The 20,771-nt window shown below is 44.0% G+C and overlaps 1 protein-coding gene across 8 annotated transcripts in view; it reads right to left on the reverse strand.

Moving 5' to 3' along the window:
- Positions 1–20,771, reverse strand: part of CPEB3 (cytoplasmic polyadenylation element binding protein 3) — a 543,123-nt gene that overhangs the window by 183,052 nt on the left and 339,300 nt on the right. The gene's annotated exons all lie outside the window — the stretch shown is intronic.

Raw genomic sequence — 20,771 nt, forward strand, 5'->3', positions numbered from 1 at the left:
GACCGCGACTGCCTGCTTCAAAGACCCGACGCCTGGTAAAGACTCTGCATCCGCAGCCCCCAGGACATGAAGGATCCGACCTCCAGCGCAGGAGCTACCCCCAGGTGGCCCTCTCCCTTGCCCAGGTGGTGGCTACCCCGAGGAGCCCCCCCTTGCCTGCCTGCAGCCATGAAGAGACCCCTTGGTCTCCCATTGAAACCTATTGCGAACCCGACGCCTGTTTGCACACTGCACCCGGCCGCCCCCGTGCCGCTGAGGGTGTACTTTCTGTGTGGACTTGTGTCCCCCCCGGTGCCCTACAAAACCCCCATGGTCTGCCCTCCGAAGACGCGGGTACTTATCTGCTGGCAGACTGGAACCGGGGCACCCCCTTCTCCATTGAAGCCTATGCGTTTTGGGCACCACTTTGACCTCTGCACCTGACCGGCCCTGAGCTGCTGGTGTGGTAACTTTGGGGTTGCCCTGAACTCCCAACGGTGGGCTACCTTGGACCCAATTTTGAACCCCGTAGGAGGTTTACTTACCTGCAAAAACTAACAAACACTTACCTCCCCCAGGAACTGTTGAAAATTGCTCTAAGTATCTAGTTTTAAAATAGCTATATGTCATTTATGTGAAAACTGTATATGCTCTTTTGCTAGATCAAAGTTCCTAAACTAAGAAAATATATTTTTCTATACAAAAACCTATTGGCCTGGAATTGTCTCTGAGGGTGTGTTCCTCATTTATTGCCTGTTTGTGTACAACAAATGCTTAACACTACTCCTTTGATAAGCCTACTGCTCGACCACACTACCACAAAATAGATCATTAGAATTATCTCTTTTTGCCACTATCTTACCTCTAAGGGGAACCCTTGGACTCTGTGCATACTATTCCTTACTTTGAAATAGTGCATACAGAGCCAACTTCCTACACTATCCAAGGGAGCTTGTCTGTAAAAAACTTGAGGGGACAGTGCAGTGCCTTGCGGAATGATGAGCTGCTAGCTTTGAAGTTTTCAGACAGGAGGGATGTCTACATGTTTAGTACCATCCATGATGAGAGTACTTCCCCCGTGACTGTTTGGGGCCAGGTTGCTGAAGGGCGCAAACCTGTGTGCATGTTAGATTATAATAAGCACATGGGAGGTGTAGATAGAGTTGATCAAAGGTTGGAACCTTATACTGCTATTCTAAGTCTTACATTTGGTATAAGAAGTTAGCAATTCACCTCTTCCACTTAGCAACTTGTAATGCTTTTATTGTGTTTAAGGATAGGTCTCCAGAGTCAAAGATGACATTTGTGAAATTTCAGAAGTCAGTGATAGAGAGCCTTATTGTGGTGGAACAGGCCAGAGTTCCTAGAGAAGCAGTCGTGGAGGATGTGGCTAGATTGAAAGATCGCCACTTTGCTGAGCATATTCCTCCCACACCCAAAAAAGACTTTCCAGCTAAGAAATGTAGAGTGTGTTTTCGAAGAGGTATCCGGAGGGAGACTCGAATGTACTGCCCAGATTGTCCTTCAAAGCCTGGCCTGTGTGTGGGTGGTTGTTTTAAGAATTACCACACCCAGAAGAATTACTGGGAACAACCATGAGTGTAAACTGTCTGTTTTGTATTTCCATGTGTTCAGTTTCATGGTTAGCATTTCTGTCATGTACTTAGTTAGAGCTTTTGTGTTTGTAGTTTTGTAATTATTTCTAATTAGTTAGTGGTTTCTCTGTTTAAAAAAATAAAATTTAAAAAAAGTGATGCCATTGTGTGTGGAGTGGGGCTTGGCTGAGGGTGTACATAGTGTACATATTGACTTGCTGTTGGCTACTGCAACACACTACCAGCCAAACACCAGTCCACACATTCCCATCAGCTGGTGTGATTGCTGTACCAGGCATGTGGGCGTATGTAAGTGATGGGCCCTTGAGTGGCGCGGTCTGTCGATGCGAGTGTTGTAATGTGCTGGGCCCGTGGCTGGCAGCGTGAATGGTCTTGTGCATGTCATGTATGAAAGGTGTGTGAATGGACTGTAAAGCGGTTGGTGCCTACGGTTTTGGTCCCTGGTGCGGCCTGCATCTAGGGAAACCTACCAAACCCTGACATGTTTTAAAAATAGACACCCCAAGGAGTCCAAGGAGTTGTGGCTTGCCTGGATCCCCCAACATGTTCTTACCCAGACTCCTCAGCAAACCTCAAAATTTACATTAAAAAAATCATATTTTCCTCACTTTTCTTTGTAGGATCACCGCTGCCGCACAAGTTTTCTACCACCCAGCGTTCCCCTCAGTCCCCCAAGTAAAATGATACCTCACTTGCATGGGACCCCAAAGCAGAGTCAGCCTAAAAGATGTATAAAAGTAAAATATGTGCTTATCAACTCGCTATGCTATCCCCTCAACCTCTACAAGTTTTTGGCCTTTTTCTGTTGCAGGCACCTGGCCCAACCGCACAAGTGAGGTACCATTTTTATCGGGAGACTTGGGGGAACGCTGGGTGGAAGGAAATTTGTGGCTCCTCTCAGATTCCAGAACTTTCTGTCACCAAAATGTGAGGAAAAAGTGTTTTTTTGGCCAAATTGAGGTTTGCAAAGGATTCTGGGTAACAGAACCTGGTCAGAGCCCCACAAGTCACCCCATCTTGGATTCCCCTAGGTGTTTAGTTTTAAAAAATGCGCTGGTTTGGTAGGTTTCCCTAGGTGCCGGATGAGCTAGAAGCCAAAATCCACAGGTAGGCACTTTGTAAAAAAAAAAAAAAAAAAAAAAAAAAAAAAAAAAAAAAACCACCTCTGTTTTCTGTGAAAAAATGTGATATTTCCATGTTGTGTTTTGGGCCATTTCCTTTCGTGGGCGCTAGGCCTACCCACGCAAGTGAGGTACCATTTTTATCGGGAGACGTGGGGGAACACAGAATAGCAAAACAAGTGTTATTGCCCCTTGTCTTTCTCTACATTTTTTCCTTCCAAATGTAGGGGAGTGTATAAAAAAGAGGTCTATTTGAGAAATGCCCTGTAATTCACATGCTAGTATGGGCACCCCGGAATGCAGAGATGTGCAAATAACCACTGCTTCTCAACACCTTATCTTGTGGCCATTTTGGAAATACAAATGTTTTCTTGATACTTATTTTTCACTTTTTATATTTCAGCAAATGAATTGCTGTATACCCGGTATAGAATAAAAACCCATTGCAAGGTGCAGCTCATTTATTGGCTCTGGGTACATAGGGATCTTGATGAACCTACAAGCCCTATGTATCCCCGCAACCAGAAGAGTCCAGCTGACGTAACGGTATATTGCTTTCAAAAATCTGACATCGCAGAAAAAAGTTAGAGTAAAACGTGGAGAAAAATGGCTGTTTTTTTCACCCCAATTTCAATTAAAAAAAAATCAGCTGTTATTTTCTGTAGGAAAGACTTGTAGGATCTACACAAATGACCCCTTGCTGAATTCAGAATTGTGTCTACTTTTCTGAAATGTTTAGCTTTCTGGGATCCAGCATTGGTTTCTCACCCATTTTGATCACTAACTGGAAGGAGGCTGAAAGCACAAAAAATAGTAAAAATGGGGTATGTCCCAGTAAAATGTCAAAATTGTATTGAAAAATGGGGGTTTCCAGTTCAAGTCTGCCTGTTCCTGAAAGCTGGGAAGATAGTTATCTTGCCATCGCAAACCCTTTGTTGATGCCATTTTCAGGGAAAAAAACACGAGCTGCTTTCTGCAGCCCTTTTTTCCCCATTTGTTTTTTTTAAAAAAACACTACTTTCACTGTATTTTGGCTAATTTCTTGGTCTCCTTCAGGGGAACCCCCAAAGTCTGCATACCTCTAGAATCCCTAGGATGTTGGAAAAAAAGGAAGCAAATTTGGCGTGGGTGGCTTATGTGAACAAAAAGTTATGAGGGCCTAAGCACGAACTGCCCCAAATAGCCAAAAAAAGGCTTGGCACAGGAGGGGGAAAAGGCCTGGCAGCGTAGGGGATAATAAAGTATTTCCTGGCGAGAAGAGGTGCTGTGCTGGGGCCAGACAGACAGCCTGGTGCTCAGCCGAGAGGAGTATCGAGGGCTAAGACAGAAACAAATATCATTAGAGTGGAATGCTTTATTAGAATCATTTTGGGCGCAGAGCGAGATCGAGGAGTTGGAAGACTGAGGGTAGACAAGTGCCTTGTGTGGTGTTCTGACGCTGTGAGTTGGGCTAGACTCCTGACCCATTGTCTACTAGGGCCCAAGAACCTCCCACCCTCCTCCTTCTCCCCCCAACATCAATACGCTGTTACCATGAAGTTAGCCTTACATAGTACTTGACTTGCATGTGAGCACTAGCGCCTAAATTGATAGGAAATGCAACCCACAGTAAATTAGTTGCCAATCAGATCGACAGAGGTTAGTTTTTGGGGGCGAGTGGACATAGGATGGTATTACATATCATAACATTATAGTGTGATAACTTTACTATACGAGCAATATAGACCGTATTATCTATCAGTTATTAAGTACATCAACATACCTGTCTGTAAACTTGGAATGTAAATTTTTGATCAAAATACCAATAAAGTTTGTTAAAAAAAAATCTAATATAATATAGTATGGACGATAGGTGGCTTCATTTGAGTTTAGAAAAGCTCTAACCTTCCTATTATTTTTTAATTTATATTTGTTTGCAAATTAAACAAAATGTGCTATCATCTGTGTATGTGTTTGATGAATGTTTGTTTCTGTAATTTGTGTGTATTGCTTTGCGGTTCAAATCAGTGGGAATGTTTAAGCCGAGGTCCCGGGCTTCCACTAATGACTCAGATTCCAATCATGATTTACTGGGGGTCACCTGGTTCCAGTAATGATAAATTCATAGAAGTCGAAAGGTTAAGAACCACTGGCTTAGGCTCTTTTTGCGTGCCGTTTACAATGTACATTTCAAGAAAAATGCACACTCTCTGAATAATAATATAAATAACAAACTAACAGTAGGAATATCATTAACAATGAGTTGAATCTAGAATAAAGAAATTAGTCTTTATAACATAAAATGCTATATATTTCGTGTTTTTCCAATGCCAGGTCCTTCAAATTTTCAATCATTTACCAAACAAGCCTTTCCTTGGTGGTAGTGGGTAGAAGTCACCCATATTCTACAATATTATCTATGCCCCAATCAAAAAGGAAGGGCGACTTTTCCACATGCTTGATGGTAATAAACAGTATTTAAATGACAGAATTAATACAGATAGCCACAGTATTAAAATGTGTTTGTCATGTAAGCGTATTCAAATACAAAAAACGGTCTGCAACTCAGTATACAATGAAAAGGGATTAAAAAAAATGGGTTTTAGCATTAGACTCTCTTCCTGCAGCAAACGTGCAGTGGAAGTACAATATGGTTCGACAAAGTCGACACTTAAAAGGTTAGGAAAAAGAGCCTGGGTACAAGGAAATGGCGAAAGGAGTGCAACAGAGTACACAGTAGGAAGGGACAAAACAAAAATGGAGCGGGAATACCAGGCAGTAAAAAATGGTTCATGTGGGTGAGAAATACTGGAGCGGGTGAGAGAGGTGTCACAGAGAAGAGGCACCTGGGGGGAAATATAAATTCAGCAAATATTAAACTAAAATAATCCTTCATGTCACATTTTTCTGGGAAGGCCGCAATTATTGCTATGGGTGCATGCATAGTCCAGTTCTTGAAATAAGAGTACTTTGTAAAGCTCAAGACTTACGCTGGTTTGTTTTTTTCCCCCCAATCAGCGTCACCATGTTTCCAGGAGACAGATTACAGGAAATACCCATCACCTACGTCACCATCACACAACAAACAATTCCATGTTATGCATTAAAAATTCTAAGGCGTTTTTATATGGTGGTCAGGCAATCAGAACCCAAGACGAGTGAACCTTGCATCCTTAACTGTGCTCCTTCCATTAATGGAGCACAGACTGGGAGTTATGCTCAAATTAATCCTAATTTAGGTTTTACATTTTTTCATAACCTATACCTTTTGTGTTTATGTCCTTTGTAGTTGGAAATCGCATTTTTAATCCTTCCAACGCTCGGGTGGGCTCTATTTGAAAGTACTTTCATTTACTAAGACTTTCTTTCTGCAGTCTTCACAATAATATATAAGTTAGTACAAAGCCTTGGGGGCGCGGCCAAGGTGGCCACTGGGATGGAGACGCTGTAAAGAGCTCCACAAAATCTGCATGCTCAACACCATCCTGTTGCATTGTGCCCCCCTCCCAGACTGAGTGGGGCTCTCTAGATGATAGTCTGGGCCGGCTGTGCTGAGCACAGTACTGTGGGGCTGTGGATCTCTGACAGTTTATTGGGGGGGCAGGTCTGCAGAAAGCCTTGGCTTTGACCTCGACCTCACATGTCTAACACTCCACGACTGAAACCAAACTGAGACCCTGCAGAGCTTTGGCGTCGGGTCTGTGAGGTGCCACACTTGTGAACCTGGGGAGTTCCAGGTCCCCTCGCCCCAGATTCGACACCAAGAAGATACACCACCGGATCTCCAGTCAAGTCCTGCTCTTACTCCCATGACAGTGGACCAAGTGATTTGAACGGAGCCACTATATCCTTTTTCTTATCTGTATAACAGGGCTGTGTGTTTACATGGGGGATGTGGATCTATTCACAGCTGTATCACGGGCGTGGCATGGTCACAGCTCCTTAGCACACATGGATATTCCACCCTTCAGATTCCAAAGGAAACTTTTTCTCTTGTTCTATTGTACAGTTAATATTTGGTCCAGGCTTGTTGCTGTCCTGCCCTGGGGATGGGAGTTGGATTTTTTGTTTTTGCTTTATTTTTGTGCGTGACCCGACTACAATGCAGTGACGATAGAAAGGGGAGTCTGGAAATATACATGGACTTACGGGGTTTTAATGATTGGGAAGGTGAGGGAAGACAGCACATCGAGCAAGACTGCACGTTGGAGAGATTCTCATCTTACATGTAACATTATGGCCTGGAATGTACACAGTATGGCCACGCCTGGACGCCACCATCAAGTGTACTCCTATCTGCAATGTAGACATATCCACACAGCATACTTACAAGAAACTCACATGACGGCCGTGGAACTCCTCAAACTCAACCACTGTGGAAAGACCAGATTGTTTGCACCTCCTATTCGGCATAAGCAAGAGGGGTTCTTCTATGATTGACGCCAGCTGTGCCGTCAGTAATCACAAATTAGATAGTGGACCCAGAAGGGCGCTATGTGGTGGCTGCAGGGAGACTAGGTGATGAATCAATCACAATAGTGGTGCTGTATGCCCTCAACATTGGTCCTTTCAGGCATCGAGTATATGGGGCGGAGACTTTAACTTTGTACACAACACAAACATGGTTAGACCCATGCCTCCGCTACACGGCGCTTTACTAGCTAGATTTTCAAGCACCTTTGTATACTGACTAGGACACAACAGCCTGAAGGACATGTAGCAATCCATGCATCCCCCTCCTTCTTCCTTGTGACTTAACATGGTTCCCTTCATTGCAATCCCCTAAAATCGTGGCCGCACACTCTGACCACAGCCTACTGAAGATGATGAAAAATCAGGACAGCATCACAAAACAACATAAAATGATGGACGGAGTGTTGAAACTTATCAATCACTCACCCACAGTCACAGATCTGGGTTTAATCCATTGTTATTTTGCTCGCCATGTCACCGCAGTTTGGACCCAGCCATATGCAAATCAGTCTTGACCCTGTTCCCCATGGAAACAGTCCAGCCCGAACTGCCAGGCCAGGTCCTTCCAGGACAGGAAACAAGCATCATGCGACTGGTTTCAGGGTATCACCCTTCATCAGCCAGGCTAGCTTGAATCCAGTGGCGCAGCAAGCAAGGGACCCAAATCTGGGCATACCCAACCACTTAGGGCGCACAAGCCAACATCACAACACAAAATAAAATGATGGAAGTGTTGAAACTTTTCAAACACTCACCCCCATTCACAGATCTACGTTTAATCAATTGTTAATTTGCTTGCCACGTCACCCCAGTTTGGATCCAGGCATGTGAAAATCAGTCTTGACCCTATTCTCCATGGGAACAGTTCATCCCGAACTGCCAGGCCTGGTCCTCCCTGGATAGGAAACAAGCATCCTAGTACTAGTTTCAAGGAATCACCCTTCATCAGCCAGGCTAGCTGAAATTTCATAGCCCAAGTCTACATGCCCGAAGGGATAAATGGGCACTCTTGCTCGGGCAAGAGCACACAGACAGGCAGTGGTCCCTTGCACTGGAGTAGGTCCAGAAGGTTTCCAAGAACCTGTCTAAATGCACATGTTCAACTACCTACATCTAACATATCTTACTCCTCCACGTCTATGCCGCATGTTCCCATGGGTGGACCCAAAATGTCCACAGTGTATGTTTGGAGGCAGACTTTTACCATATGGTATGGGCCTGACCGAAAATTGGACAATATTTGACGGATGCAGTGACGACACTAACAGACATTATGGGACACCCCATACAACTGGATCCCCTACATTGCTTGCTGGGTCTGACATCAAGTACAAGCAAGAACACATTTGTCGCAAAGTTTGTAGACCTAGCATATATCCTGTTAAAACACAGCATAGTGATGATGGGGAAGTCCACTATGATTTCCACTTCGTCCATCATCCCTGTGGCTTTGAGACCTTTTCAAATGTGCAACTACTTAGACCACTGCCTGGTCCTCACTTCTGCTACAGCAAGGATCAGCAACATAATGGGATGCATGGAACATGTATTTGGACAAACTGATGGCAAAGACAGGTGAGCAACCACCTTGAGGCCCTGCATTCACCAAATGCTATGCTCTTGTGCTGTTAGCAGTGCCGCTGAATGTTTTGACTCAATGGCGGGTGACATAATGTGTATGACTGTGGGCTAGACATTTGGGCCCTGCTTCTCATCCCCTAACATGGCAACTATAGCTTTTCCTTTCTTATTTTCTATCCATCTCAGTGATTCCCATGACACCCCTCCCCCCAACCAAGACTGAGACAAACAGAGACTGTGTTCCCCTAGAGAGGGGCAATAGGCAGAGCTGACACAACTGACATTATTCGTCATGCTCTAGTTGGGCGATGACAAATGGTTCCCAATTACTGCATAGAATTGTAGAAGCTCTGATGAAACAAGTCTTAAGGCACTCTAACCCTGATCACCTGTCAACTATATAGGTCCTGGGCACCAAAAAGGATGTCTGAACATGTTTGGGAACTGGAGACATAGCGGAATACATGGTTGACTCAGAATGCACAATATGTAATGTATACTTGCTATGGCTAAACCATGTAGTTATCAAAAAGAAAACATTGCATAAATTAGAGTGCCTTTTTGCAAAGTTACCCGGTCTGTGCAGATTAATGAACTGGCAATTTCTTTAAAATTCTGTTGAGCCGAATATTAATGAGCTTCTAGTACCATACTGGTGGAAGCCAAGGCCTTAGGATTTAACATTAAGACTTCAGAAGAATAATTACTGGTTTCTATATGAGGTCTGCTGAAGAACTATAACAACTATTCCAGTATTACAAACTTATTTGCTAAAATAGAAAGTTAAAAAAAAGGTGTCTCCAAAATACTTTATCACCCTCTTTTGAAATCTGCATGTAGAAAATACATTAAACGGTTACCATGCTGCTTTGCACATTTCCACCCTAGCAAGTAACAATCATTTTCTGGCATTAAGAGAGGAAAGCTCAAGTTTGCTGAAACTGAGTCTCCAAACATTTTTGCAATTTGCCTGGGGATCTAAATATACCTCTCATGACTATATGATAAAATTGATTAATTTAGGCCGTAGGTAATTTTGGATCAGGCCAAGTGGCGAGCATTATATATTTAATGGCTTGTGTGTACTAACAAAGATAAAAAGGACATCATGCCGAGTCTGCTTTGCGTTATATTTTCCTGATTATTCCACCGCAACCTGAAAGCTGAGGCCTTGCAAAGGTTTGTACTTAAATTAATATGGGTGGAGAAAGAACTTCCAAGAGTTAAAAGAAAATACTGATGGCCCAACTGGAAAAAGGGCAATTGGCTTTACAAGACATCATTAAATACTATTAGTTGACACATTTGTGCACTACAGTTCAATGGTTTTGTCTGAGAGAAGGTGAAAACATGGGTTTGCATAGAGCAGGCGTTGGCAAGAAGATCAAGCTGGGACACTCTTGGCTACAGAAATAATCCCACCTGCAAAACATACATCTCCTTTTCACAAATTGGGATATGGCTGCATTCAGGGAGGGACTTGCCACAATACCATCACGGTGTTCCACCATTCATTTTAATGCACAATATACAATAGTGAGGGATGGGAAATGGAGACTGGTGAAGCATTTCACAATAAGGGACATGTTTGCTATAGGCCACGTCAAATTATTTCACAAGGGACTTCAAGGTCAAGGAACATAGATGACCCAAATATTCCCAAATCAAACAATGGGTCAGGCATCATCTTACCAAGAAGCAGCTTACCTGGCAAAATTATGTAGAGCATCTGAGACGACAAAAAGGCTGATATTGAAACTATACTACATTTTAAATGGAGAATGGGTAAAAGGTGGATGGAATGCCATTCACAATGGGATAACAAACTATAGAGACAGAATCCAAATGAGACATGGCAACATTTTTAAGAGACTCACAAAATAATCTAGTGTTTACACCATAGGGAATCAGCGCATTCCTAAGTGATCCACTGATACCTTACACCCAATATGGCTTAAACAGATGTTCCCAAATGCCACAGGTCTTTGCTGGAGAGAGAGTAGACCCTAGCACTAATATCTGGTGTGTTTATGACCTTATACAAACATATTGGAAAGAAGCAGGGTCAGACAGGGACAGAAAATAGGCCCAGACACCAAAATAAAAAAATGATACCCCATTAGTGAATCAGATAGCTATAACAAGACCCGTTTTTGCAACTTAGAGCAGTTTTGAACCTGTATAGACACGCTGTATAAGTGTTTTGCAAGGCTTGGAAGACTTCATGGATTTGTGTTTGCTATGTTTATTTTAATATCGGGGTAATCAACCGTAAAAACCAGCCCAGCAGGCCAGAAAAAAGACCCACAAACAGCCCAATAAAACAGTCACACACTGACGTGTCAGACAAGCCCATCGGGCACTGCCTGAGTGGGCTACAGGCCACTTCAATCGTGGAAAGAATTTCTTAGCTGCATTGATATGGTATTGGGGAGGACAGGTTTAAGGGTTGATTTTATTGAACGTTAAGGGAGCATGGATCGACTGGAGAGATGAAAAACGGTTTAAAAAACTGCTATGAAAGGCTACGGGATTACTCACTGAATTTTGGGAAAAGAAGGTATTAGGCACCATCTGTGTTGCAACGGTTATATGGCCCACGAAAATATCTAGCTCCTGAATAACTAACACATGAATGATCATAAATGAGCAAGACCTGTGACAGGAATTAAAGCCCTCTGGTCTACCACTTGACTTCACTAGTATAACAGAGGTTACCCCCACCCTCACCTGGCTTTTCTAGATGCAAGAGGGGAAACAACCCAAACTGACACTAGAAAGGGTGGCTGAAGGGGGGAAAGGAAGTGGGCAGTTTATGGAGCGATGACCTGGTGGAGCCAATGATTTAGGATTAAAGCACTAGGGACAATTAATAAATGGAAAACGTTAACAAGGCCCTGCACTGCATCCATAAATGTATTATGTTTCAGATTCCCATGAGGGGTATAATTATTACTGTGAATCTTGTTTGAAAAAAGTTAAACATGCTTCTCATGAAAACAATGATTAAATTGGCCATTTTATAATTAAACCTACCTAACATGTGAATTAAAACAAACAGCAACCATCCACCACTAGTATTTACACAATTTTTAAGGTTCATATTTTATGACTGGGTTCTTAAGAGCACGATCAATATTTTGAATAAATAGGTTCTTACAAATGGATTGATGAAGTGTGCGCAGAAACATTCACAGAATCACCATGTGCAGGAGCACTAATTTCACTGGGTTACATTAGTTTGAAAACTGCATGATTCCCATCTGTCCTTGTATGGACCCGCAATGTGTGCTGGGTTTGACTTCCAGGGTGGTCTGAGGCCACGAACCTAGTCAACATCTATTAAATGGCAAACCCTTCACCCGAGCGCACACCAAATTGGTAATCTGAGTGAAGCTCAACACAAGTGAAGCCCGTTGGCATGAACATAGAGAAATTACTTTTGTGCAAGGTGAACCCCAGAAAGTGGTTCTGTACATGAGATCAGAAGCATCTGTGCTACGCTATTGTTTTAAGCAAAATTAAATTGCCTGTTGTACTTGACTCGCTTTCGAAATAACAAGCATATTACATTATTGTATCAGATGCTTTTTAAGGCCAAGGTGAACAATTTTCACAGTATCGAAAAAACATCTTGGCAAAAAAAGTCACTACTACTAATTATGAAATGAGAGAACCATGGCACATCACAGGATCATAGTGCGAAACATTTAATATTTTGTGGTGTTTCAGGAAAGACAGATATCCTGATTCAATGGAATACTCTCAAAAAGTTGCTTGTAGATTGATTTCATAGTGGTAAGAAAACAGCCGACACGTGTTTCGTCATCATTGACTTTTTCAAGGCTCCTTAAAATTGGAAGAAATAAGTAAATTGGAGGACTTCCATGTTCCGAAAAGTTTGCAAGTTCAATCAATTAGGCAAAATGATGAAAAGAGATACAACACGGCACTCGTTTCAAACAATTTACAGTCCGGCTGCAGATTACAGACTTACCACGGTCTTGAGACTCTTTTAATCATTTTGCCTAATTGATTGAACTTGCAAACTTTTCGGAACATGGAAGTCCTCCAATTTACTTATTTCTTCCAATTTTAAGGAGCCTTGAAAAAGTCAATGATGACTAAACACGTGTCGGCTGTTTTCTTACCACTATGAAATCAATCTACAAGCAACTTTTTGAGTGTATTCCATTGAATCAGGATATCTGTCTTTCCTGAAACACCACAAAATATTAAATGTTTCGCACTATGATCCTGTGATGTGCCGTGGTTCTCCAGCTTCTATATTTGGAACTAGTCCCAAACACATTTGTATTCTTGACTGAGCCCTAACTTAAATCAGCTAATAACTGTAAGGCTTTCAACGATGGGGGCTATGTGGAACTTGGATACCCATTATCAAGTGTGTCAGTGGAGGTCGTAAGGGCCCCTCAAACCTTGTGTGTTCCTCATGTACACTTCTAGTTAATTGTTCCAATGCAATTATATTCCAGAGCCTACTATACCATTGGGTAATTGAAAGAGGATACTTTCCCTTCCCACCAATGTACTATTGTTAGTTTAGAAGCCCCGAGGCAGTTCCATATTATAATACTGTCTGACTTTGTCAGACACTTCATGTTAGGTGACTGTATCCCTAATATCAACATCTTGATTATGTGTGGGAGGGGATATCCCAAAATCTATGTTTTTGGAATGGAGTCTTCTCTTGTGCGGTTCTCTATGCATTAGCCAGTGCATTAACTGTGCATAGTGATGCCATTCGGTTTCTTCTAAATGGAAGCCGCGTTTGCAGTGTGAAGGATTTAATTTTGTTCCTATGGAATAAAACCAATATAAGTCGACAGACTCCCTTCCCAGCAATCGTCAAAAGTTTCCTGAAGGAGAGCTTAGGGGGGAAGTCTGTATTAGTTTAGCGTTATGTGGGGTGAAGAAAAAATACTTATGTGCCCCTTTGTGGCACTACTGTTCCAGGTTTGTAAATTAGTTATGGCGGGAGTACTTATGGATGCGCTTTGTGGTTTAAAGTTCCCTTTACAGTCAAATAACATTCCAGATTGGCTTCATCATCACTGCTCTGTTCATATTGTATATAATATCAGTTTCCTCCTTGAACCATTCTATTGTTGTTCTCATATGGGTAGATGGGTAATATAGCTCAACATCAAGTAGCCCTCTTTCTTGTTAGCGATTTGAGGGGTACTGGAGGCCAAATGTTGCTCCATATCAATTTAGAGATCTGAAAAACCCTCCGTCCATTTGAACAGGAAGGACCTGGAACAGGGAGCAGACCCTCAGGAAAACATTAATCTTTAAAAATGTAATCTGTTCTATCCACGATGAGAACAGAGACAACCATTTTTTTTTGTGGGTCCACACATACTGCTGCTAAAAGAGGATGATAATTAGTCTTAGAAAGATCTTCCTTGGATAATGCGATTCTGACCCCTATGTAATGGACATTACTGGAGATTCGTATGACTTATTTCAGATAGCCATTATATTATTGTGGGACAGAGGTAGATTTAAAATCTCTGATTTTTCCACATTAACTTTGCATATAGCAATGGATTTGAATTCTAGCCACTTAACCAACCTCCCCAGGGAGTAGCTTGAGACTTCAAATGTGACGATATTGAAAGTGCTAATTTGTGCACTTATGCACCACACGCAATGCTCTGAATATCTTTCGCATATCAAATGTGTGAGGCCAATGGCTCAATGCTCAGGTCGAGCTGTAGCAATAAGAATGGAGCACCCCCCCCTTTGTACCTCTTAAAAAATGAAACGGACGTGACAAGTATCCGTTAAGTGTGATAAAATATTTTCTGACCTGGTGACTTACTCTTCGCATATTATCATGGGCTTGCCTTTCCCTAACAAAGCCCAACTGGTTGGGGAGAATCAGTCCAGGGAGAGGTATCTCTAATCTAATAGCCAGAATTTTAGTGTATAGCTTTCCATTTGTTTTTAATAGTGCAATTGATCTGTATAACTTACAATGTTGTGGCTCTTTGCCGTGTTTCAAGATCACTGTTATTAGTGTCTCAGTCACCGTAGAGATAACTGCGCCTGTGGCACTGAATGCGTTAAAGAGTTAGTAAGTCTGGGAGCAACACTGACAAAATGCTTCATAAAAGAATTCCGTGACAATAGCTTTCCTCTGTTGGAGATGGGATACTGGGTCCTGACTTCTCCCTCTTTTTTTATTTTTTTTAATTCTTTTTTATTGATTTTTTAAAAACTGTATAACATGGCAGGATTATGTCAACATAACAAGAATATCAGGTTTATCATGAGAAAACATGTACATTATCGATCAGAAGGTGGTCCCCCTACAAGATACAGAATGGGAGCAAAGTGGAGGTAAAGCTATTGGTCGACTTCCCCTGGAGGAGCACAGTGTGGCATGAGTGAAGTGGTTAAAGGACTGTGTTGTTTCACTGCGTCGATGGCAAGTACGAGCACCTATACAACAATAAATTGGGGGTAGGGATAAGGTAACAGGGTAGCACGAATCTTATGGGATCTCAGTGTCAGTGGCGGAATGATGGCATCAATGAGGGCTCCAAAGGGTTTGTCTTAACAGGGGGCAGGACTTCTAGGGGAGTGGCAGAGGTAGCAGTATCAGGGGCCATGCATCTGCTAACTATATGGCGCTAATGTAGGTGCCCCAATCCTGGATGATGCTGCCCTCCCACTAGCTACTAATGGCCCCTGATAATCTCATGTGGAACGTGAGAGGTATACACACGCCAGCACGCAGATACTCTATTTACTCAGACCTCAAAAAGAATTCAGTTCACTTTGGATTTTTGCAGGAAACACACCTCACATTGTCAGAGGCAACTAAGCTGCAGCAGTGCTGGCGCGGACAGTTTATGGAACACACCTCACCTTCTATGCTAGGGGCACTCTTATATGGGTTAGACTGGGAACCCCCTTTGCGGCCGAGGAGCAGGTAGTTGACGCTGAAGGCCGTTATGTATTTGTAAGCGGAAGATTAGATGACCGCACACTAATTTTAGGGTCGATCTATGCACCAAACAGAGTAAGCTTCATTCTTCCACAGGCTATCTGGTATATTGTCCCACTGGTGTGGTATCCCTTGGCTCATAGGAGGGGACTTCAACAGTGTCACTGACCCGGGGTTCGAGCGCTCCTTTACCCCACTGCCCTCTGCAATACATGCTGCGTGCTTGCTGCATAATTGGATCCAACACTGGCACTTGACTGAGATTTGGCGCCACCAGCATGACCAAGTTCAAGTCTACTCGTACTATTCCGCTCCACACAACCTGCACGTCAGACCAGACAAAATCCTTTGTACTGACAACCTAATACCCACAGTGTTACACAAGGAATAGCTAGGTCGCACCCACTCTGATCATAACCCACAATATGTACAGCTGGCAGGAGACACCTCTGCTTCTGTCATTCCAACCTGGCGCCTGAGCCCTGCGGCATTGGAGGATGCCCCCTTTCGTGAGTCTCTGGGTAGAGCCATCACTGAATACGTTAATAGCAATAACCAGATGCCCTCATCAAGACACCTGGAGTGGGACGCATTCAAAGTCACCATGAGGGGCCAACTGTTTGGAAACGCAATGGAATACGCAAATCGATCTAAAGGGACATAACACAGGTGAAATGACCGCTTTTGAACCAAGAAAAATGTGTGCTGATGGACCCAACGGGGTAGCGTGGACTAGCGGAGAATCACAGGGAGCGTGTATTCCCTGCAGGAACATTTACTTTGCCCTAATTATTTGGCAGATTCAGCTCGTATACATGCTGCGACAGATTAGGTCGGTTACTGGCCTGGCTGATATGCCAGGAACACTCTGCCACCCACATTCTGGTGCTGTGCTCTGCTGCACACCCAACAGGAACTACATAATGAACTCACGCACCACCATACACTCCTGTACGAATCAATGGTGTCGGCAGACTCTGCGGATTTCAACGCATTTCTCTCCCCACTTCCCCGGTCCTGTCTTAAAGATGAGCAGAAAGAGGAACTGGACGAACCACTAACATTGACTGAGCTGCAGGAAAGCATACAAGCTCTTACCATTGGGAAGACTGCAGATCCTGATGGCCTTCTGGCTGAATTTTATAAGGCTTATGCCCCTACAATTGCCCCTTGTCTGCTGTGCATGTATGAGGAGGCACGGTCTGCGGCCACTTTATCTGTTTCTCAGCGTGAGGCACTGCTGATCTCCCTTCTAAAACCTGACAGAGACCCAACAGCGCTGGGATCTTACAGACCGCTGGCTATGCTCAACACATGCTCAACACAGATTATAAGATTCTGGCTAAAACACTGGCGGTCCACTTAGCGCCCCTGGTCCCCAAACTTGTTCACCCAGACCAAAATGGGTTTGTACCAGTGCGCAGCACATCGCTGAACTTCCGGGGCTTCTTTCGTATCATGAAATACTCCACGCAAGCCTGGCCTACTGATGGATGCCTTGTACTCAATCTTGAAAAGGCCTTTGATTAGCTGGAATGGCCATTCTTATTTCATGCCCTGAAGCGCTATGGTTTTGACACCCTGCTTTTTGCGATTTGTACAGCTGTTATGCAGCCGTTGATCAGAGTCAAAACTGTCTCTGCCATATCTGGACCAATCCCAATTAGTAGGGGAACCAGTCAGGGCTGTCCCCTCTCTCCCCTACTCTTCTCGTTAGCAACTGAGCCTATGGCAGTGGAGCTCCACCGTCGGTGGGCGGGCTGGGGCATCGCGCTGGGAGATGAGCTCCATGTTGTGTCTTTATATGCAGATAACCTCCTCCTCTATTTTAGGACTATCGCTGATGTCCCTGCCAAAGTCGCTGAGGTATTGCAACGTTTCGCCTCCCTATCTGGCTTGCGCATAACTGGGGCAAATCATGCTTGTTCCCCTTTAACCTGGAGTCACAGGACCCGTTCCTGGTACTCGCTGGCGCCCCAGTACTTTGGTAACTTAGAACATTTAGCTACCTTGGGGTCCGAACATATCACTCACTGACTGATTTGAATGATGAGAATCTTAAACATGTTGTCACCTCTATTCGAACTCAAATGTCCTTCTGGCAGTCCTTGCCACTATCGGTGATGGGCTGTGTGGCCCTCCTGAAGATGGTGGTGCTCCCCGTTTTGTATATTACGTCTCCAATCTGCCTGTATGTCCCAGCCAAGTTTTTCAGAGAATTCAAACCCAGGATCATTGAACTTATTTGGAACACATGCCGCTGCCGAGTAGTAGTGGCGAAACTTTATGCGTTGTTGGATCTGGGCAGCTTGGCAGTGCCTAATCCGGAACAGTATTACTTAGCCTCTTAACTGCAATGAGTAGCTAGATAGCTCTCGGGCCTGTAATTATCGGACACCGCTACTATGCTGCCACCAATGTGTGTAACTTATTCCACCCGATTACACGGGCTAGAACTCCGGAGCCCATTCTCCTAGATGTGGTGCACCGATGCTACCGTAGGAGTATTTACCGCACACAAGCATTGATTCTCTATGCGCCAGCCTTGGCCTTAATGGGGACCCTCCAGGAACACCAAGTCCACATCTGCAGCAGAGCTGGAAACCTGGCATGTGACAGGATTACACACACTGGACAATTTATATCAGGACAACACTCTGACCCACTGTGACACATTGGCAGCAGAGACCGGTTTACAGAACTGCCAACCCACCTGACGATACAATACCTGCAGGTCACGGGCCAGGGTAGACATCTGGTGCACTGGTTAGCTAGCTTGTTGCAAGTGCACACTGCATTCGAGCATGCTGGACTACGTGCTAAATGGGAAGGCGATCTTACCCAACCCTTTACAGAAAGGGAGTGGGCGATGGCCCAAGAAAGCCCCACCCACATCCTGCATAACACACTATTCTGCCTGATACAAGTTTATATACTGCACAGGGCTTATCTCACCCCATAAAGAATTAATATGTACTTTCACTGCACTGATGCGACTTGTCCCAAATGTGCACTCGTCACAATAGAATTCCTGAAAATGCTGTGGTCCTGCCACCTCCCTGCATGCTTACAGGCAGGGAGTGACGCCCGCACTACTAACCTGGGAAGCATGCATATTGGGTCTATTTCCCAGATCTAAGAAGCATAAGGCAACCTCTGGGTTCTAGGTCTTAGGCCTTTTGACAGCTAAGTGCCTCATCACCAAAAGGTGGAAAGTATCAGAACCCCCTCGCTCCTAGCATGGACGCATTCCTTTCTAGTGTGGGTACAGGCAGAGCGGCCGGTGCTGCGTAGGGAATATAATATGGGGCTGCGCAAATACCAACTGACCTCTAGCTGGGAAGCCATGCTAACTGATCTTAGGGCACTAATGGATGTGACTGAGGGTGAGCTCTCAATCTAGCTGGAAGAATTACTGGATTCTGGATGGGCAACCTATGACCCCCATGTGAAGTATTACAGGGCCCTGGCAGGCCAAGACCTGTCCCGGCTCTGGCACTGGGGTACCGGTGTGTCTGAATGGGATGTGCGGGATGAGGCACAGGGGACTAGAGTATGTGGAAACCTATAGTTAGGGGCTCTGGTTATAATTGTCAACACTGTTTTTGTTACCAACTATTATTCCAAGCTATACAAAAAGTTACATCTTTTTCTCTTTTGCTACAACTTATCCATTATGGGACCACCAAGACACAACTGCCACTCCACACTACCACGCACTCTGACGACTGGAGCCATAAGGGCCCCCACTACCGCAGCCATCCTACCCTCCCATCCATGTTGTTGCAAAGTCATCTTTTTGCCCTGTTCATCTCCATTTTTTTGTTGCTGACTGGTGCTGATGATAACTGACTCTGACTGTGCCCTGGACTCTGTTAGCCAGACCCAGGCCAGTGCTATGTTAAAACACACACTTGTAGTAGAGTACACTAGGTATTAGGGTACCCTTTTGATTATCGTGACAGACCCTGTGAGTTCCTAGTATATAATGGGGCAATGATGTACAATCTGCCTATAAGCCCCTATATAATAGGGCATGGAGATTAGAGGCCCAGCAGAATTTCTGCACTTGCATGTGTGCACTGCTGTGTGCTTCCTGTCCTTTTAAACGCAGACCTGCCTTGCAGCCTGTCTTTAAAAGTTACATTCCTACCATCTGCATGACAGCCCCTGCAGGTCCCTAGTAAACAATGTGGCAAGGGGGTGCCAACTACCTATAAGACCATTGTACATAATAGGGCATGGAAGTAGAGACCCAGCAGAATTGCTGCCCTTTGCATGTGGGAACTGCTGAAGGTTTTCTGTCATTTTAAAATGCAGCCTGACTCTGCAGACCGCATTTACATGGAAATGGTGTCCCAATTTGACTTTGGTGCTGTGGGCACTTTAAATGTGATGATCTACCCTATTTTCACATATTAGGTACCCCCAGGATCTCCCCTAGGTATCCCAGGGGCGGTGGTCATGTAACCACAAGCAGGGGTCTTATAAAAGAGGTTTTATAAACCCAGGTAAGGGAAAAACTCATCATTTCATTTTCCCCCACTATAGATACTTGCCTTCATAAGCTATCATTGCTATATGGTATTTTCATGGTAATATTAGTAAGGAAAAGGGCATAAAAGTAATTCAAGGACTTAAAAGATTTGTTTTGATAAATCCAGCAATTTGACATTGGTGAATTTATCACAACTTGTACAGAAAATAAGTTATAAGGCTTATCTTTCTGTAAGCCAAAGTCCAGCCTTCTGACTGTCCCCTCTGATTGGTCAGTGCTAACAGGATTAGCAAAGCTGCTTGATTAAGTGATAAGTGGCTGTCCAGGGGACAGCATATCTGGTGAAGGGCAGCTCAGGGGCTACAAAGGAATGCAGGGGGAGGGGTAATAAAACATGCAGCCTCAAAAGAGAGCAAGACAGGAGAGAATGCCAGATCACCTAACCCCCACCTTCTGGACCCCTCAGCCAGATACTAGGCTTAAGGAAGGAATTTGCAGATGTTAGAAGGAGGAGAGCTATGGAAATGAGCCACACTGGAGGGTGG

The sequence above is a fragment of the Pleurodeles waltl genome, chromosome 6 (assembly GCF_031143425.1).
Source record: "Pleurodeles waltl isolate 20211129_DDA chromosome 6, aPleWal1.hap1.20221129, whole genome shotgun sequence".
NCBI lineage: Eukaryota > Metazoa > Chordata > Amphibia > Caudata > Salamandridae > Pleurodeles > Pleurodeles waltl.